Here is a 22709-nt window from a genome sequence, read left to right on the forward strand (position 1 = left end):
AGGGACAGCTTTAGGTTCATGTACTGCAGTTTGCAATTACAGTTCCGCTTTAGCTCTACTTATTTAGGCCTTCAACAATAGTCAAAATGTTCTTCTGCTGCTGACGTTGAATGACAGTTCGGCAGAAGTCCAGGAGATGTTGGAGTTAAACTAGCTGTCCCCCTGAGATAGGGGCTGTGTGCTGCTGGGGTGAGAGCCAGAGGACCTGGGAGTGCCTGGCTGTAACTATGCTAAATTTCTGTATGTCAAAGCTGTATAAGGTTTCACAGGGAGAGGCAGGGAACTAGTCTGGGAGAACATTCAACGGCAGGGAAGTCTACATTCAGGAAGTGAACAATAATTCAAAACAGAGCTCCAACAAAAGAGGGCCTTCAGATATGTTGACTTTAAACCATGTCATCTATCCATGCATTCAGTCATAAAAGAAAACAAAACAGGCACGCAGGAGCTTTCAGATGGAAACAGTACATTCTAAAGTATTTTGGGTGGGTGGAAAAAAAGGAATATTCTTTACATATGCCTGGAAAATGACAGATATATTATGCTAAGGAATCTCTGGGCATTTCAGCACTTCTTGTTGCTACTGGAAGTCACTGTGACTGACATGTTTCATCAGTGATGCTGTATTCCATGAAGAATGAAACTACAAATGCTGCAAAGATTGTTTTCGAGCTACGAGAGGTGAGATTTAGTAACCGGATTTAGAAAGCTACGCTGTTTACCTGTTCCCTAAACAGAGCTGTATCTAATTAAGACCCTCTCCCTCTCTCTCATTGGAATTAATTAGAAGTTAGAAAAAGAGCATTAAAGTGAGCGGGATATTGAACTTCATCATCTTTTTCTACTTTTCTGACGACATATAACCTACTTAAACATCACCACAAAGGGGCTTCAAAGCCATTTGAGTCCACTTTGACACAGCCATGCATGAACACACACACACACACACACACACACACACAACCATCTTGTTACGCTTTTTTTGTGTGGCTGTGCAAACAAAGTGATCCATTTCAGTGAGCAGCCAGCAAAGCGTGAGCAGCTCTGTGGGTTGGGAGGACTCAGTTGTTCTCTGTGTTGAGTGGGATCGTCTTGGTCACACTGCGCTGTGCTGCGTTTACTGTCCTCAGCAGGAATCTGCCTCACCCAGAAGCGGATTGGGCTTCAGAACTGCTGGTCTTCAACGACTTTTTCCCATAATTCAAAGTGGCACTGCTGCTGCACCAACTCAGGGATGCACAGTGTGTGCGTGGGTGTCCGTGCATTAGCGTGCTTGTACATTCACGTGAACTGGTAGAATGGTGCGTAATTCAACATGTAGGTTTTGTGTCTGTGTGTGCTTCAGTGTTAATAAACACAGACAGGATGTGTGCGTGTCTGCGTTAGCGCAGTTTGCTGAAATGTGAGTTGCTTAGGTCAAGGTTTATCACCATGACAACGTGAGAGACTATGTTATCACTGCAGGAAGGTTGTCATGATTGTGTCATTTCTTGGAGGACTCTCAATTATTAGTACACATGTTGGCATCAGAGTTTTGCACAAATTAAAAGTTTTGATCATAGTTACATCCTTATATGTTTGGATATAGGCAGAATAATGCATGTTCAGAGTTTGACACCAGAAGGCTTGTTTTCATGTTTAAGACTTGCACATTCAAGCCTTATTGGACTTGGAACCCAATCGTGGTCCTTCAGGCAACAGGACAGATGTTCAGTACTGTCTCCAGATGAACTTTTGAAATTAAAAATATTTCCATATTCATAGGTTTTTGACATTTTGGTTGGATAATAATTTCTGCCCAAACACATTTATTTTATGGCCAAACTGCCAGAGCACATAGTATTTCTGAACATGTTTAGAGGGCATCCTTATTTGACTGGCGTCAAATTTTAGTCAAGCATGACTTTTATATGGAGGTGACGCAGAATGGTGCATGGTGCATACCAGGGCAAGTGAAAATGAACTGTTAAAAACAAGTAACTGACACACTAAAGACACTATCGCCTCTGATGCACTTTACAGGCATCTCCCGGAGAAGGAAAGTAGTATGAACATAACAAGGCCAGCAAAAGCCAATGTTGTTTGACCCCATGGGAAGGTTTTCAGCAGCTGAAGTAAATTTGTAGCTGTGCTGAAAATATTTTGGCATGACCTGAGGTCATTCACATGTCTGGCCTCTCGTATATAGGAGGAAAGAAAGTGCTTTATTCAACAAGATCACAGAATACATAGCTGGAATACCATTATTATGTCATAAAACCTTTGTACAAGGCATGGAGGCTCTGTCCTCTATAGCTCACATTTTGGAGTCTTGGAGCAAAGTTTTGGCCTTTTAGTAGAAGAAAAGTCTATTTAGTTTTTCCACATTTTCATATCCAACTGTCTGTGTCACTGGGGCTGTGGCTGGCGATGACACAGTTTATCTAATAAGCTTTTTGGGAGCATCTTTCATTCTGCTGTTTAGATTTCTGTACATGAGTACTCACATCTCAATACTACATTTTACTTGATTTACTTGTTCTCCTCTTTTTGCCTTATTCTCCCACTGCCACCATCAAAGTAGAAGCTCAACAAATGGGCAAACAAGTCCTTTATCTCAGGCACTCCACCTTTAAGTGAACAAAAGGGTGGAGGCAGCCGAATGCAAACAACAGACATGTAATGGGTGTGTATGAAAGGCTACCATGTGTGAACACCAAAAGACACCCCATGGTCTGCATATTGCTCATGTTGTGGGGACCTAAATATTTTTATATTCCAGGGACTTGTCTTCCTCAAGGGGATAAAAAGAAAGTCAACATGACAACCCATTAAGTCTCAGTCAGGTAAACTATAGCTGAATACAAGTCATTTCCATTTGAAGACAAAATATTTAGCAGCGTGTCTTTTTATTGGGACATTACACATGTACACATGGGAAGCCAGAGGTGGCGAGAGCAGCAGTGAAGCCCCACAGCACAGAGCAGATACCAATAGCAACTGATAGGACTCAGATTAAGCCAGAAACTGCATGAAAGGAAGAGCAGAGGTGGGTTTCAAAGCAGCTTGCAGATGTGCAGAAACTCAAATCGAAGTAGCTTTACTACCACATGACATATGCCTGCTTGATATGTAGTAATCAGCTAGGTATCAGCTGAACCAATAGCTAATGATGGCTACCACTGAGGTCAGCTGATCTGACCAGATCAGACCAGTTCATGGCCTGCCTGAACTAATGTTGTGCTAAATTTTAGGGTTCGTTGTCTTCAGGTGAGTGGAATCGTAGATTTAGATCAGGGACAGTGTAGTGTGTGTGCGCGCGCGTGTGTGTGTGGTATCAGGTATTAAGATTATTCATTTTACACCCCTAAGTAGGGATGGGTACCGGTAATGGCACCGGTTCTGACATAAACGGTAGTAACCAGACCGAAAAGCAGCGCACATTTGAGTGCTTTTTTTCGGTGCTTTTTTTTTTACTGAGATGTCATACACTTTGGATTCATTTTACCTTTGCAAGCGTAGTAGGCGGGCCCAGGTACGTACGTTCTTTTAGAGCAGAGCTACAGATTAAAAATGCCCAAGGCGAAGCGGTCAAAGTCTGGCTGTACTTCACAGCAAAAGATGCAAACTCAGCAGCCTGCAACAAGTGCTTTAAGCTGATACTGTGATACTGTCAAAGGAGGTAACACCTCGAATCTGATGAAACACCTGGCGACGCATAGCGTTTTTTTTAAAAGCCGAGAAATGCACCGTATTTGATAGCTTGCTGCGAGACCTCACGCCGTGCACATCTACTGCAGGTGTGGTGCCTGTTATCGGACCTGGAGTTAGCAACATCCCCCGAGAACCCGAAGAGGAGAGTCCTGGCCCGTAGCCCTGTCAGCGTAGCAGAAATGATGACGGATGATGATGGCAGCAGCAGCCGTTCTCCTCTGCGTGAATAGCTTCATGTTGTTCGTGTGTAATTTACGCTGAGTACGCTAACCACATTATTACATTAATGCATGTAAGGTGAACTAGCAAACACCGTCGTAGTTACATGCGGCTGTCTTCTTGTTTGATGGCAGATACTCCCTTCACCCTGGCCAAAAAGGCTAAAATGACCAAAGAAAAAGGGGAAAACAGCTAAACATGAGAGGTTTTTGGACAAAGTTTGTGTTTTTTCCATTGTTTAAGCACTGCTTCCAGCCAAGAGTGAGACCATATATGCCCTATAGCTGCAGAAAAGGCTAACATTGTTATCTTTTTACAAAAAAAACAGCTGAACATGAGAGGTTTTTGGACAAAGTGTGTGTTCTTCATTCTTTAAGCACCGGCACCGTTTCAAAAGTACCGATTTGGTACTGGTATCGGGTAAAACCTAAACGATACCCATCCCTACCCCTAAGTGAGTGCATGTGTTTTTATGCATGTGGATTTTATGAAAAAGTCTACCATTAACCAAAAAGGGTTTTGCACCCAGATGTGACCAGACAGATTGAACAAGTAAACAGACTGCTGTGTGTTGTGTGCATTCATTTTGTGAGCGGTAGACAGTAGTTATGTAAGGCAGTAAACTGGGAGGCGCGAATGCAATTGATATTCCCAGGAATGAATGAAAACCCAGAGTAAATGAGATCCCAGTGGACTGAGTTTGCTGTGAAACTGGTCATCAATGTAGATGCTCAAAGAACAGACCAATTCCTCTGAGGCCTGAAAAACTGTTTTCATTACAGGGGTCATTCAGAGTGTTATCTATACATTATCAGATAAAAATGTTAGGCTCTGCTGAGCCCTTTATGTGGATGCTGCTGCAGTGTGTTCATTTATAATTCAGCAGCCAGCTGTACTAGCTGTTTATAAGTTCAAGATTATCCTGGTTTTAAGGTAAGTATTGGCTGGAGACTTCCCATTATTATGTTGCACCACAGCACGATGGTGCAGTGTTGTAGCACTGCTGCTTCACAGTATGAAGGTCCTGAGTTTGACTCTGACACCATCAGGCTGGAGCCTTTCTGTGTGGCGTTCGTTCTGTATTTACGTGGGTTCTTTCTGGGTATTCTGGCTTCCTCTCACAAAGGTAGTGGGGTTAGATTAAACTGGTGATTCTGAATTAGCTATAGGTGTGAATGTGACTGTGTATGGTTGTCTGTTTCTCTGCGTTAGCCCTGCATCAGATTTGTGATCTGTACAGGGTGTATCCTGCCTCTTGCCCTATGGTAGCTGGGACAGGCTCCAGCCCCCCTAGAGCCTGTTCCAGCAGAAGCGAATGGATGGATGTTTGGATGGATGGATGGATGGATGGATGGATGGATGGATGGATGTTTGGATGGATGGATGTTTGGATGGATGGATGGATGGATGGACATTGCACCACACAGACCAGAAAAACTCTCAGGGATGAAGTTTATGTCAGTTTGCTAATATCCCTTTGGAATGAAGAGTAATTTGTTATGTAGTGCTACATCTCAAACATTTGTTGCTATTCTACCTGGGCTTTAGATATGAAAAAATAACACAAAAATAGTCATGAAAAAAACATGACTCTTTCAATTAGAAAGTTTTATGCATCAAGATATAATAATTGAAAAACAAATCTGGTCTAGCAGGTAAAATTATTTAAATACGAGCTCAAGTGAACACCAACACGTGACTTATTACACCATGTCATGATTTATTTAACAGAAAACTGAGCCAAAATGTAAAAGCAGTGTTTAAAAAACTAAGTGCACCTCCTGCTAATTAAATGCATTTTCAATAATTAATAATCAGCAAGTGTGTTGTCTCTGTAAAAACACAGATTTGGGCTGTTTGCTGGTCTGGAGCATTCATCTGTATCTCAACACAAAAGAGGAACGACATGAGCAAAAACAACTATTGCTGTGGTTTATAAGGCCATTACCAAACAATTTGAACTCTATATTTATACAGTGACAAAGATTATTCACAAAACATTCAAGACAGCAGCTAGTCTTCCATGGAGTGGGCATCCTAGCAAATTTACCCCAAGGTCAACGCAATGCTCAGAGAGACTGCAAAAAAATCCAAGAGTGATATCTCAGACTCTACAGGCCTCGGTTACCATGTTAAATATACCATTACAAGTCAAAAAAGACTGAACAAGTTTGGCATGTTTAGAAGGGTTGCCAGGAAAGAGCCTCTCCACTCTAAAAACAACACGGCAGCATGACATAGCTTTGCAAAGTTGCATCTGAAAAAACCCATAAGCGTCTGGAACAAGGAGGAGATGTTTGGCAGTAATGCACAGAGCCATGTTTGATGAAAACCAAACGCAGCATGTCAGCACAAACACCTCATACCAACTGTCAAGCACGATGGTGGAGGGGTGATGAGTTGAGTTGTTTTGCAGCCACGGGACCTGGGCACCTTGCAGTCATTAAGTGGACCATGAAGTCTTCTGCATACCAAAGTATTCTGGTGTCAAATGTGAGAACATCTGTCTAACAGCTAGAGTTTGGCTTTAACACAGCAGCAAATCAACAAGCTGGAACCTGATGGAAATGCTGTGGACCTGGAGAGAGCTGCCCCCAAACTTTACTGAACTGAAGCAACGCTTTAAAAAAGATCGGTCTAAAAGTTACCAAATCATGGTGTGTACTTTTTTTTTATGTCATGCGGTCCTGTTAATCAGAAGTTGTATTTAAATCATTTTAGAACTGGGTAAGATATTTTTTTAATCTGCTGATATGTAAAACCTCAGAATTGACATAACAGATTAAAATTAGCTTCTTTTACCATTAATACATGTACTTATAGGAGAAAAATAACAAGCTTACCAAAAGAGAGCGAGATAAGGACAACATTCACAGAAAAGAGATGGCGAAACAAGAAGAGAAGCTGAACCTTTTAGAAGGCAAAAATCCAGATGTAAAACATGTGGAAAGAGGTGGGGGATGACAGGTGATAATGTACAGTGAAACCTCTGTAAAAAGTAAGAACACGGACAATGACATATAATAAAAAAGAGAAAGATGAAAAGGTTAAATGATAATTATGAATGGCCATGCAGTCTAGATGGCCAAGAACCAGGATCGCAGACAAACACAAACTATAGCGTAATTACAAGGCCTAATGAATTCATTGAGACTGAAACTTGAGGAATAAAGAGCTAAGAGGCTTGAGAGAGAGCTTTTAAAGCACAAGATTACAAAAGTAATCATCTGGATGGAATAAATGCGCACATTAAAAGGACAAACAAGAGGAGGGTCTTTTAATGTGTTCATAGAGTTGATTTTAACACCAATAATCTGGGCTGTCAAATTCTGATAAACATCTCTGTTTGGGGGTCTCTTTTATTTACTGTTGGTGTTCTGTGTCACACACATTATAGTTGAGAATAATGAGTGTATTATAGGATTCTGTCATCAGGTGCAGCTAAAGTTGCACACCACTGACATGCTTGAAATTGCTCATGAAGGTAATCTGATGCTACAGGAGAGATAGTCAGGGCAGAATGCGATTATCCCATGTGATATCTTAAAGTCAACAGTGTTATCGTTGTAGCGAGGGGCTCATGCACAACGCGGGGAAAAAATATCAAGGAGAACCTGATCTGATTTAATGATAGGATGTGTACAGTGCACACGTTACTGAAGTGTTTATCGGCTTTCCTCAGATGGAATGGTTCAATCCAGTTCAATAAATCACTGCAATAGTAGTTGAGATCATTTAAGGAAAACTTAAGGGTTGATTTGGATTCGTGAATAGCTTGTTTAACTCAATCCTTGTGGCTATGTCTGTGCAAGAATGACATAGAAACCATTCTATCTATTGTTATTCTTTCATGTGCTATAAGTTCAGTGTTTCTTCCTCATATTAGCTCTCTGGTTGGGGTCCACTCCACTCCAAAGGCCATTATGTGGCCTTGAGTAAAAGACAAGTTATCCCAAACCCTGTCAACACCCTCTCAAGTGGAAATAAATTAGTGAATCTTTCTTGGACAACAGAGGACCACATTCCCCTCTTTGTCCACAGCCTTGTGATAGGATTACAATGTGAACCAGTCAAGGGAGGATCACTGCATATATTTACTATGGAAGCTGTTTAATAAGATTAGCTTTATTGTATCCCATCAGTCTGAGACCTAAAGCTTTACTGGCTCATTCTTTGCACAATCTGGTTATGCACTGATGCAGCCTTAACAAGCCGATGCTCTTGAAATCAAAGGAGGGAACCACATGGAGAAAGAGCATGAGAAAGGTTTGACCAGCAAGCATTGTGCCTTAAAATATTCAGATTAGTTCTTGGAGCATGCAAAAATGGACACCCAGTGATGTGGTGCAGCTATCTGTGAGGAATTCCTCCACATGAGAGACGATAACAGTTACGTAAACTCTTCTTTAGATCAGGTTTGGGAGTATTTTTACCCACATGATGGAAATGCAATGTCAGTCTTCTGAATGATCCAACACTTTGCAGTTTAATGAGTCTGAGGCAATCATTTTGATTTTGTACAGATTCATCAGCTTTTCTGTTTGATATTTGTCCAACACAAGTGTATGCCTGCCACATGGTATTCCCATTGGTCCCAAATTTAGGCCGATTCTTTTTTACTAATTTGTCATAATTTGTAGAGTTAGAACTCAAAAGCTGGACAAAAGCAGATTAACTAAGGTCTATGGTAAGCTTCAAACATTAACAGTCCAAAAGACAAAGACAGAATAAAATCTAACATAGACACAGAAGAAGACAACTAGGAAGGATGACGGATAATCCAACATGGAGAAAGAGTGAGGGACTATTTATACACTGAGTGTTGATTGGGAACGACAAACAGGAAGGGAACCAGACAAGGTTGAAGTTAATCAGGACTATCATAAAGAAGGAAGTAAAACTGACACAGGGAATGAAGGAAAAGCAACCAAAGTAAAACAGGAAATATCCTAAAGACAAATAGTAAACGGAAACAAAAAAAAAAAAATACTAGACATTACACGGGATACAGAAGGAGGATAACATCAACACAGGAAGACGAAACGGGAAGAAACAGACAGAGAAACACTGAGTACTTATACTTGGTTGTTACACACACACGTAGTAACCAAGTATAAATGGAAACTGAAGCTACATAAAGACCAAGAAATCACAGCCACTACTAGAACAGTAAATCAAGCAAATACAACTCCATGAAAAATGAACATGGAAATTTGACAGTAACTAGAACTTTAATAACCCTGTTAGGCCCTCATTGTAGCAATAAATTCCAAAACACAGGATTGCAAAACAGAAACTTCTCCCTAGGTGAACTAAGTACCAAAGATGGAAATCAGATCCTCATCAACATCACAAGACACTAAACTCACATTCACAATAATAAAGAAGTCAAAACACTCCAAAACTGTGACTACTGTGGAAGTCAAATACCTAGAACTAATCGCCAAGATTACGAGGGTGACACTGAAATCCAAACCAGAAACAAAACCTCAACTTATCAATAACCAAAAACTAGAACAACACTGATAATGAACAGAAAACTCTCAAAAAGAACCACAAAGACTCCAAAGCAGCTCAAAACCCACAGATGAAAAACCAGGGATCAGCGAGCAGGGACATAATTATCGTAATTATAGTAGACATCTGTATCTGCTTAACCTGTATCTTTGTCTTTGAGCGCACATTTCCATTTCAGAATTTAACTGAAAGCATTATAGCATCTAACTTCAACTTTATACTTATTTATACAACTTATTTTACAATGTACTCACTGTTATCTACAACAAAAGTGTCTCTATTTAAAATGTACTATGTACCGTGCTCTATAGAATGTAAGTTTCACAATGTAATACTGTCAGCTGTCATAACACTGTTGCTTTAGTATTCTGAATATAATCTCTATAAACAACTTATTACCTTAAAATCCATAAAAGAAGAAGGTGATGCTGGCCCACAACCTTTACAATGTTCTCAACCACACAGAGTGAGACTCAAGTCTGAACTACATTGAAAAAAACCCTATAATTCTGCATGATTCTACAATTGCATGCTGTTTACCGTTGTCCTCACATGCATCCGCATTCAGCATATTCACAAAGAGCGGTACACTACTGCACATTTTTTATTTTATTTATTCATTTTACAGCAATTTATTCCATAGTAGCATGCTGTTAGACTTGTTTTAGCAGTTTAGTATGTGGCTGCCATGAGATTTACCAGATCATGCCTGACTTTCTTAATATGAAAAGAACAGAACTATAAAGTACACCATAAGTATTTAAGATACTTTAAATTAAGCATGAATCCTTGGAGGAGAGTGGATCAGAGATCAAAGAGATTAATCTCTTCATACGCTAAACTGTCTCACTGTACTTACGTCTTCATTCGTGTGACTGTAACCCAAGTCAGTCCCTTCAACTCGTACTGTAAAAATCTGTGAAATTTATTAGTGGAGAAGAAACACTTTTTAGGCAAAATGCCTGCGTGACTGAACCACGAAGCTGTTCTGGCTTTCAGACTTTATTTCAGCATGTGAACACTCCAACTGACTCTGGAGCAGGACGGTGACAGCTCTGTCATGCCATTAAAAGATCAGCTCTTTACATATCCATTCATCTCTCCCTCGTCTCTCCTTTTACTGTGCCTCTTGCAGGTATAAAATAATCCTCATATCCAGCCTATTAGTCACAGAGGATTAGACCCATGGTAGAGACAAGCTGAGATGAGAGGTGAACGGAGCAAGAGAGGCAGATTAAATGCCTGTGGTATTATGATGTAATGCTCAGGCCCCACGGGAAAGTGTCCATGGAACTTTTGTGTGTGGATAAAGGCATACATTTTGATGAACAGCAGTATTTTACTAAAGTAAAACACAGTGATGAAAAGATGAATTTGCCCCATAGCATCAACTGTGTAGGATCACAGTTTGCATGAATGCACTTTCAGGACTCTGTGCGTGTGGTTGAGAGCACATGTGTTTGTAAACAAATCCTCCCCAGTTTTCTGCAGAGTCCCTGATCAATTGCAGATTAGACCCAACTTTATTATCAGCGTGGATAGAGATCTCTCCACCTCCAACCCTTTCAGGAGCTCATTTGAAAGTCAAGACTCATTTATCAGCTTTTGATCTAATTAAACAACCTGGAGCTTAGATGAAAGCAGGGACAAGCCATTATCTGACTCCATTAGCCACAGGCACGGCATGAAAAATCACTCCCCCATCCTTCACAACTTTAAGCCAACTTTCTTACTCTTTCTGCTCCTGCAGCAGCTTTTTAAGAAATTTGATCTTGTTTTTATCTCACCTTTATTGCCTTTTCTGCTTATAACTCTTTCCCTCCGTTTACCTCTCATCTCTCCCTTCGTAGCTTTCTCCTGAGAAACTTTTCCATCCTTGCTGACTTATTGCATTTAGACCTTTTAATTCTTGTCCCACAGGTCAGCCTTTGGATTATGACTTTATTGTCTGTCCTTACATCAACCTTCGATTCAGGCAGATGGCTGTAAATCTTCAGTTATGATTTGTTTTCCTAACATCGGTGTGTGTGTGTGTTCAGGACAGGAGTCACCTCCTCTCCATAACTAGAAAAATAGGTCTTCATTCATCCCTCTGCTCAAGGGACTTGAATAACTGACATGAAAATTTATGACTATTGATTGAAGCAGATCAAGAAAAGACCAGACTGAGCCGGAAACCGGATCAAGGATTGTTTTCCCCCAAAACTTAGTTTTGCATGGGCACTGCGTTTGAGAGCATGTTGTGATCCAAAAGAGCTTTCTGTTTGCCAGGTAATGCATGATGCATAGGTGTCAAGTGGATCAACAGCCTGAGGAACAACACGTGTTAACATAGCCTGCAGTCAAATGCCCTTTCACCCTGCACGGATTCAGCATCGCAACAGAATGACGTGGGCCCTCCCTGCTGGTGCTTTTATGCATTGCACTTTACAAACACCGTGAGGGACGTTCAAAAGTGAACAGGTAAAGCAAAAATATTGGAAAAAATGAATGTTTAAAGTTGCTTTTTTACAAACATCTTATGTACAAGCCCTGAGATCGAAAGGGGAACTCTTTACTTATGAGAAATAACGTTACTGCACTGCTGATTTTAACACTGAAAACGTAAAAGAAAAGCAGAATGTTTGTCATTTAGTTTAAACAAACACCCCATCCCCCACCTCCCCAAGAGACATTATTAATATTACTTTGTACAGTTATACTGTCAGGAGCCATTTCTAATGTATCTAATGCCTCTCGTGTTGATTGCCTTCCCTCAACTACAGCAAAGTGCCGAGCATACTCAGTAATCACTGAAGACATCATGGAAGTCATTTTCAGTAGGCCTGCAGGCGTCTGGGAACATTACCACTGGGAAAATTACATGGCAGCAGTTTCCTAAGATGGGACATGATGGGGGGACCAATTAGGATGGAAAGACATATGGCAGTCCCTCAGTCAGAAAAAAAAAAAAAAACTAGGGAAATTTACTGTTAGAGTGTAATTAGCCATGTTTACTGTCCAAGCCATTAACACTAATTTGTGATGCTTGCAAACAAGCTGTTTAAGGTAATGGGGCCTCGCCTTGTTCAGTAGAGTTAATAATACTATTGCCATGCAATTACATGCACAGTTCAACAAAGTGAATCATGGCCTGGAGACGTGATTTCAAATTGCTGGACTCAATAATAGAGCTGAAATGGGTCTGTAATGGTAAGTTACACAGTCAATCCATCATCTGTCAGTTTGGCAGGCAGGTAAGTCACAGTGGTGGAAGAAGTCCATTACATGACAAGTCCTCCATTTAAAATCCCACTTATGCAACAGTAGGGTAAGAAAGGAAAGGACTAAAATAGGTAGACTTTTTTACAATGTGACTGATAGAGTACTGATCTATATTATGTATCTACCTGTTGTATATTTAAACACAACTCAGGGATATTGCTTATCAAAAGGTCACAGGACAAATTTGAAAAGGTTACTACATCATCTAGTTATTACCGAAGAGCAACATTTTCACTCGCTGATTTGAGATGGGGAGGCATAGCAGAGCTGTGTTTTTCATCACTGCTGTTATAGCGTGAAGGATTGTGGTTCAAACCTTTATGGTTCGGTTTGGTTCTTATGTGGTTGGTGTTAGACCTGTGGCTAAACTGGCAATCAGGATGGAACCCCCACTCTCACCACCATCAGGATAGAACAATCCAGGATCCAGGGGTGGGATTTAATAAGTGGGATTTAATAAGTTTTTAATAATTTAATAAGTTTTAATAAGTTTTAAGATTTAATAAGTTTTCTTCATCCCACTCCTTTTCAGGTAATTTTTGTTTGTTTTTTTTTGTTTTGTGCACTTTATGTTCAACATATGTATTTTGTTGTGCCTGAAATGAACAAATAAATGAATGAATGAAAAAAATGAAGGTTTTCAGGTCTTCTGAAGCCCTCCCGAAGCTGCTCACTCCACCATGCTCTTTGCGCTCTATGATGAGGGTCTCTAATGTGTGACATTGATGTTGGGTTTAGCCATGTAAACTCTGTGGTCAGTGAATGTAGGTGCCCATACACATGCTGGTGTAAAGCTGTAATCTTATTAAATGGTTTCACAGATGTTTATAGTACATCTGGTGCTGCTGTAAGCAGTAAGAATGTGTCATTTTTCCTTTTGCATCATTGACACTAGAATGACAATTATTATACTACTTCTGTGCCTATGGGATGGTAGTGATTCTTTGAATGTTTTGATTGATAACCATTGATATTTAGCTGATCTCAGCAAATTAAAATTGGATTGAGAAACAAAAGTCTTTCAAAAAAGTTTGGAAAATATGGATGCCTGGAGCAGAGTTTACAATTCCATTTATCCATCATCTATTGATCTGTTTCTTTCAAACCAGGAAGAAAAATGAAACTAGGAAGAACTCTGGATTACAACACTTGAGGTTACAGCTTATAATTTGACAAATAAATAGCAAAAAGTTATGCAGACATGCACAATTTTGTATCTCAGTAAAGTGGGTGTTTAATCCTTACCAGGAGAGAGACGTGGAGCAGTTTATCGATGAATAAGGCCTGTTCTGTTCAGGATTTACACCAGTGATGATGAAGAAATTTAAAAGAAGTCAACCACAGTATATGGAAGCTCACCTCTTTCATGAGGAGGTTAGCCATCACAGAAAAGAGGCTATCGTGATGGATTCATATCAAATGTGATATTAGAAGAGGTTTATAAACGTGGATCACTTCTTACATTGCCATGGTAACTTATGCTGCAAGCCAAACCTGCTACGGAGCAGCTTAGAGATCAGCAGGTATGAAATCACCGGCACTACTGACCAATCAATTCTGCAGAAAAATAGCATTACCATTCCTAGAAGATCCTGCAGACCTCTGGCTCTGACTACTGTGGCGGTCATAGGCTGCTTGTTGAGTTCAGAAACATATGAGAGAAGCTTGTTCTTACTAAAAAAAAAGATTCAACGCTACTAGGTTATTAGGTATTTGCATATGACAACCGCAGAAAAGTGAGAAAGACACAATTTGAGGCACTGGGACTTGCATTTTTATGTTATGAATAATAGGTATCCTAGAGTCACTAATTCATCCAAAGAACAAAGACAATCCCTCACGGTGTGTTATCGGCCCCTTCCCTGTGCCATCCATTATAAATCATAATTGATGTTTAAAAAAATCCAGTTCTACAGATGAAGGCTGCACTGTCTCAATTATATTGATGGAGGCAATTATTGCAGTGATGCATGGTGAAATTAGCATGTTAATTGGTTATTATCACACAATCCAGTGCACTGGTCCCAAAAGACTTCTCCTATCATGAGTTTGATGGAAGTGTTCCCTTGTGTTGAAGAGGGAAAAAGGCACAATACATAATGCTCAACAGCTGATAAATTGAAATAATATGAATTATACATGCAGGCATAATGGAGCTACATGATATTTTGACTTCAAAAGAGTGTCTCAATCAAATTAGACACATTTTACTGTAATATGTCTGTGCCCTTGAGTAATATTATGCAATTATTTACCAAAACGCGAGCTGTAATGCATATTTTAAAGTGTAAAATGATTGCTAACTGCAGATGGCCACACTGAGTAATCAAATATTATTCAGGTTACAGCCAGAGCACAGTCTCAGTGAACCATTTGACCACTAGGTGGCACTCTGATACTGTAGTAAAGCACCCCAAGCTGTCCAGATGTTATTCAAAACTAAAGGTTAGCTTCTCCCTTAGCGCTCACTCTGCTATTTAAAGGTCATCATTTGCAGGCAGAGGACAATCTGATGTAACATTTGTGTTGCTGAATCATAATCACTGTCTGCAGCCGGGTGAGGAGTTGATCACTATCACAGTTTAGATGACACTCTAATTTCTAGACCCTCGCAAAGTTTCTCAATGTAACCTCAAGGTGAATGTGGTGAGAAGAGAAGGCCACATGACATTAAAGTGTCATCTCTCCTGTTGTTTCCAGATAATAGGGCCTCTTTATGAGTTTTTCAACAGCATGAAAATGATTCTCATGTGACTAAATTGGAGCCAGAGTGTAAGCTCATGAAGGGATGAATCAAATGTCAGTCTGACAGGGGCCACATGAGAGCAGATCCATATTTCTATCAGGCCCCGCAGTCAGAACAGATTGACAAGCATGTTTGTGCATATTTTATTGTAATCCAACTTCTCTATCTTCATTGGCCAACAGAGGTGATAGAGAGGCCTACACAGAGTATGGCAGCCATGCACGGATACACACGTGAACACTGTCCCAGCCCTCCGCTCCTATTTGATGTGCATGTCCTGAATCGATCCATACAAAGTGAATGGTTTTGTACATGCTTTTTCTACAACAGCCACTCCAAGACTTCTCATTCTGGCTGAGACGGGGGACCGGTATTATTGATCCATCTGCAGTTCCCTGAAGGGCATGACTGCCAGAGAAGATGAAATCCTCTGTTCGTGGTCACATCTGGTCTGTTTCTAGCACGGCGCGGCCTATCGGCAGGCCACACATCAACTGTGCAGCAACGCTGTGCAGCACAGGTGACGTTTTAGTCCTGTGTCTAAAACTCATTGTCCTGTGTTTTGTGGCCAAAACAAAGAGGACTTGGAGCTCGTCAAGAGTTTATATAGTTTAAAGTGTTCTTTAACCCCAAATTATTTATATAGCACCAAATCACAGAAACAGGTTTGAATTGTGAAAAGGTACTTTATACTGCAAGGTGTTCAGGAGAAAGCCTCGACCACCCCCCTATGAGCAAACACTTTGCAGTGGTGGAAAGGAAAGTCTCCCTTTTAACAGGAAGAAACCTACAACAGAAAGAGGCTCAGGGAGGGGCAGCTATCTGCCACGACTAGTTTGGGGGGTGAGGAGAAAGAAAAAGGATATGATAGGGCCCGATCATTCAAGACTTTCTCAGAAGGAGGAATTTAAATTCTGGATTTAGCAGGGAGCTAATGAAGAGAAGAGAAGCCAATATGGTGTCTCTTTCTCGTCACTGTCAATATTGCAGCATCTTGGACTAAATGGAGGCTTTTCAGGGAACTATTAGAACTTTTAGTTTGATAATATTGAATAGGGCTTTGGAGTGTGATGTCACGGGGGTGGGCGTGGAAAGGATTTTGGCCCGATCCGCCATTTTGGGGGTCTAGCGCAAGTGAAAAGGGAGCGAAGGCACACACAACAACCATGGTTCGTACTTGCTGTGTGGTCGGCTGCAATGTTCGATCGCACGACCGGCAAGAGAATAAGCTTGAAAATGGTTTATCTTTTCATTCTTTCCCAACCTGGAAGCAACATGAGGCAGCTCGTGTATCAGATGTTACCAAACGAAGGCGTCTAGCCTGGATAGCAGCTGTGAGACGAGCTGATATCCAGCTCTCTTCCATCTCCAAATATCTGTTGGTGCTCCAGACATTTTCATTCCAGTAAGTTCTAAATATGTTCATATCACTCTTTATAGCCTATTAGTTTTATTTTAGATGCGCTCTGAGGTCATAGCAAATTAGAACAAACATCCTACTGAGTGATTTTGCAGAACTACCTTCTATTTATAGAGTTGCTAATTATTTGGCATTATTGCAGGCAAACCAGCCTATGAAATGGATGAAACACATCGTGACTGGGTTCCAGCGCTACACAAGGGACCTGCTTCAAACTTACCACCATGCCAATCAGATTACTTCTTCCATGTGAGGGTGAAGAAGTGACCCTTCTGGATAAGATGGTGAAGGTTTGCTGTGTTTGGGGAACAGTGTGGTAGTAAAACCAGGGAAAAATGAAACTTGCTCCTGTTAAATATTCTCAAGTCTTTTGCTGTTTAAATAGCAGTAAAAAATTTTTTTCAAAAGATACAGTAAATAATCTTAGTAGTGGGTGATATCATGTAAACACTGTCATGATTTTGTGTAAACATTTTGTCATTTGTAAACTATAAATGACATGGATTCTACATTGTAACTGATGTGATGTTCTATAAAGTGGTTTTAATAAAAAAAAAAAAAGAGGCAAAAATTAGTTTGTTTCTTTATTCAACTTTTGAACAGTGGTACTCAGTCAGTACATATTCAGTAAATGCAAATTATTTACCTGGCAGTGCACTACAGGCATAAATCTGGACCCCTAGATAAAACATTATGGCATTATAGCAGTGACAACTCCTCCACAGTAGCAGGTGGGATTTTTCTTTTTTGAGGACGGCTCCTTTTACCTTTCACTACGGATGGTCTGTTTATGTTTTGATCAAGAGCCTTTTTTTGGGCAGCTGAAGAAGAGAAGTCTATCTTATGGCCATCCTCTGGCTGTATCTTGGTCGCAAAACCCAGTATGCAGGTTCATCTGTAACAGTCCTTGTGCCACAGATCCGCACAGTTGCTTCTACATTAAACAGAAGAGCAGCGACATGGGTGCAGGTCTCCACGACTCCGGCCATACAGGTGCAGTGGGCGGCTTCAACCTTCCCTGTGATGCTCACAGTGACCCATGGCTGCAATGCTGGTTCATTCAGTCTTTGAGAGTGCAGCACCTGAAACACACACAGACAAAGTTCATTTAAAGACAAGAACTAATGAGCCAAGGCCGACATAAATGTGTTTTATCTACTTTATCATAAATGTAACAAAGTGTTTAGAAAGTTAGCACATACACTTTCATTTTTTTATGTATCCATCTATAGAACGCTGCATGTTATATTCTAAATCAGCCTGTTCTCTGTCAGAAACCTGCCTGCAGAAAATGAACCTAAAGTATGTAATGCAAGGATGTCATCACTTTCAAGATGGAGAAAGCATAAAGTGACAATTATGAATCACTTAATATGATAAGGAGATTATGCAGGTCATTAATCAATGTATGAAATTAAAATAAAATGTATTTTTAGTGACACAAGATACAAATATTGAAGCAAGATGTATAATTAGAATTATTTATAATAAATATGAATAAATCATTGCAATTTCTTTAACCATAAAGAATAACTAAATCCTTCAGGACAATGTCACATCAATGCACTAAACTCACTATGTTATCCCTCTAACAGCCTCCACATGTTCTCACTGTAATTTCCCCTCATGAATGAATTTATGCTGCACTAATCTGAATGTTCGGGGGAAAATCAAACGCATTTTACTCGCAGTACTTGAGCTGACTTACCTTTGTTTGAATGACGACTTGTACGCGCTGACTCCACAGACAAGGTACGAAAATATGTCAGGCTACATCAATAGCGGTTGGTCTTCAGGGTTTCTACTCCACAGCCGTATTTCATACGGGTCCACATTTCCAATGCACGCTATTTCTGCAAGTACCGCTGCTTCGCCTCTGGACGCAATCGGTCTCCATACAGTCCATTCTCTTTTGAGCTGCTTTTAAGCATCTTGTAATCGTCGTTCCAACAGTGCGTTTGTTTTGATTCGTAGACCCCGAAAATGGTGCTGCGCTCCCACAATGCATTGCGGCGTGACGTCAACTCCAAAGCCCTATAAGTTCAGCTTAGAAGTAATACATGTATGAACTAGTTTTTCAGCATCACCTATGTGTGTGTGTTTTTTCTTAATCCCTCAGGAGGAAGTACCTAATGAGTCCATTATAGCTTAATGCACCACAAAGGTATATCTTATTTCCAGACTTGTTCTGTTTTTGTTTTTTCCACTTTAGGGGCTTCAGCCACTAGAGGGCCATTTAGAGGAAAATGCAAAGACAGCGTTAGTAAATACGTGGCTGACTCATTATTATTTATTTTTTAGTAGTGAAGGAGAATAATGCGCTGTACGAAGCAGAGAAAGGGTGGAAATATCTGTGTTTTAATCATGTTCAATCTGATTGTTATGAAATCGAGTGACCCTGTTGATCTCCTATGTGTGCAGTCCATGTTGCAGAGAAGAACTGTGTGCTTGAACAGAAAATGCAAGAGCCAGCAGCTGGTAGAATTATAAAGAATTGAGACTTGGTGGACATATTTATCAAAGGAAAAAGTATGCTGCAAACAAAGCTGCTGTGACTCATTTTCCCAAGTACCTAGTCTGGATGCTCTCACCTTCTCCCTCGATACGCTCAGGCAATGACAAATGCAAGTGTCATCTGTGACTATGAGCCAAAACAGCAAAAAGCCAGTCAGTTAATACCAGCAGAGGGGAAAATTCAGCCACACTAGTTGTGATGAATAGATACCATATATTCTTTAAGGTAATTTCGTGGCTTTCTTTTCAGTTTTCATTTTTCCAGTCAGCAAATTTCTTCTAGGAAACTTCAGGCTGTTGGCGTCTCTCTGAGATCACACTTCCTCCCATTTCTCAACATTTACAGCTGCATACTACTACATGAAAACCAAAGGAAGAAACCAAGTGGGCTGCATTAAGACAACTACAAGATTCTCCTGAAGAGATTATTAAAAGATGTTATGATATACTATTTATTATATGCAATAGCACTCTGATTGACTGTGAAGCAACAAGAAAGTAAAGCACAAAATTTAAGGGGTTTGTCCTAGTCAAATTTCAATCTTGATATTAAAAAATAAATAAAATAAAACTTAATTGTTTATATGTTTACAGCCTCCATGAAGTCGAAACTGGACCCAAAACAGTCATATATATCGTACCAAATGTGTCTGTCTGTTCCCTAACTCCTCCTACACATCTTAATCAATGTGGATGAAACTTACTATATAAACTGCTTAGGGTACCAGGATCTTCAACATGTATGTCTCTATTTTGCTTCTGGGAATTATTTTTATGACACTCAAATCCTTACAAATTATATGTATTTGCTGATTGCCAAAACAGTGGTGTCATTACATGTATGTTGCATGTAAGTAAATGTAGCTATTTTTAGTGTACTTTGAAGTCACTGGAATACATTGTCATGTGCATCGGTGTTCATTAAACAGTGACACTAATAGTGTCTGTAATTGATTATGTTGTCTTATACAATGAATATGTAGCTAGCACAGATGAAGAATAAATATATATATACATATATAATGTATTTATTATTCATTTGTTTGGTGTTTATGAACAGCTGTTTTTGTCATGTGACTATCTACAGTTATATAATGAAGATGAAAAGAATAACTTAATAAATTATAATAAATCTGTGTTTTTGTACATAAGCAGAGAAAACAAGTGCTGCAGACTAATGATGCTAAAATTAAAAATGACAACAATGTAAATAATTTTCAGTATGAAAAATCATCCGTGGTGATTTGAGCTAATGTCAGTATGCCAAAATGCTCACAGTGACAATACAACCACGCTGATGGTAAACAGCTGGGAAGTTTAGCACGTTTGCTTGCACCAAGCACAAAGTGTAGCTGAGGCTGACAGGGATCGCACTGTCTAAGAGATAAGACTGACTTAAAGTTACAGTAGGACACAGTCCTGCATGTGTTGCACAAATTGTCTCAAGGCTTAAGCTTTCTCATAAGTTAAAAAAAAAGTAGCCAAGTAGCAACCTAACTTGATCAGGTACTGGGCAGGGCCTACGACAACTTGGAAGAGCAGAACTCATGCATTTATAATGACTGAAGTCATTCTGCTGTATAAACAAGGTTTTAAACAAAGATTTTATCTGCAAAGTCTGAACGAGGCCCTGACAGTTGATGCTTTGACTGTGGCCACTGGACAGCTATAACGCAAGGGTGATTACACACCTTCCAACCAATCCAAATCCATCACAGGTCACTTGGTGTGACAGCCCTTCTCTCAGTTTACCTGCACATGCCCCCGTAACAATAACAAAAGCACGGCATCTATGAGTGTGCGCTGTGGTAAAATTGATAACAACAATCAATATCAACCACTGAAATCATTGGCACTGTTGCTTCTGCAGAAAAGAAGGCGTCGACCGTTCTCTGCCTCGTCTGTCTTGGGCAGGAGCAAAGCATGGGATCAATATGCTACAGGCAGCTTGCTGGTGGCCCGGCAGAGATGAGAAAGCAGGCAGGGGGAGAAGTAGGAAGGAAAAGATGGGATGATGACATGGCTTTGCAAGGCTCTAGGGGGGTCAAAACACAAAGCGTGGTGCAGAAACAGGTGATAGGGATGCGTCCAGAGGCGATAAGGAGGGAAAAGTTTTGTGTGTAACGCAGAAGTCAGTAGTTTAGCAAACACTTAAATGCAGCATGGACACAGGGCAGCCTGACAGCTTGTCGATTCAGTGAATTTATAATGAATGTTCTTTTATGCTCCACTTTCTCTCTAACCTTTCTCCTCTCCTTTGCTCCCTTTATCTCACCTCCCCTCCTCTCTTCATTTAGAGCATCACCACCTCTCACCCACCCCACCCTGTCACAGGCTCATGTAGCCTATCATCCCAAGAGTAAAAACAAAGAGTTATATGAAAGGTGCTTAGTCGCATTTCTTTCTACCCCTGCTGTTGTGGTGTCCTAATGATGCAAATGTTAGGCCAGCTAATGAGCAGGAGCTATGTTTGGGCTGAAGCTCACCTCGCTGCCTCATGAATAAAAGCACTGTGTCAGAGTCAAGATGTGTGTTTCTCTCAGCTCTCAAACAGTGACCATTACAGATGGTGCTTTCTCACATTACATCCAAGAAAAAAAGACAACTGTTGTTCCATAACAGTGTCCAAAGAATAAGCTAGGCCTTTGAAATGAAAATTTATTTAAACTATTAAAATGTAAGCAACCTGTCCTGTCTAAAAAACACACACACAGAAGCAAGAAAAAGTATATAAAACTTCAGCTGGAACTCTGAGCACCCTCTCACCTGTGCAAGTCACATAACCTTTTGACTCAGAGTTCATTCTGGCTGTCACCGACGCACGCCTCTGAAGGGGAGCAAAACCAGTGGATGTTAGCTCTGTGTTATTACAATAAACCTCATGGCTGCTTGCATTTCTCTCCCTCCCCACCTCGTGGCTTAATCCTCCGTACTTTTGCCCTTCAGTTTTTTAAAGACAGCCTGCGGGCTAGAATTGCCCTTTGCTGACTTGTGGCTGACAGTGAATAAGTTCCCTCTCGTCTCCTCCCTTTTATCTCTGAGATCATACTCTGAGTGGGTCAAGATCAATGGTGCTCCCTGCAAATCTGCCCAGACTCTGGGTGATTCTCATTGACCTTACACGGGGGTAACTGAGCGCTCCTACTCTCATCCTGCCGCTGGCTTTTGCATCCACTTCTATGGAGAAATTCACCTCCTGCTCTCACTGTTTTCATCAAGAATCATGGAGCATACTGGTGCTTGCCTGCCTTACTAAGTTCTTGTCTGCCTCAAAACTGAAATGCATCTGGTTGGAGATTTGCGGTCCTAAAACCAACCTAGTTTCTAATGCTACAG

The sequence above is a fragment of the Oreochromis niloticus genome, linkage group LG5 (assembly GCF_001858045.2).
Source record: "Oreochromis niloticus isolate F11D_XX linkage group LG5, O_niloticus_UMD_NMBU, whole genome shotgun sequence".
NCBI lineage: Eukaryota > Metazoa > Chordata > Actinopteri > Cichliformes > Cichlidae > Oreochromis > Oreochromis niloticus.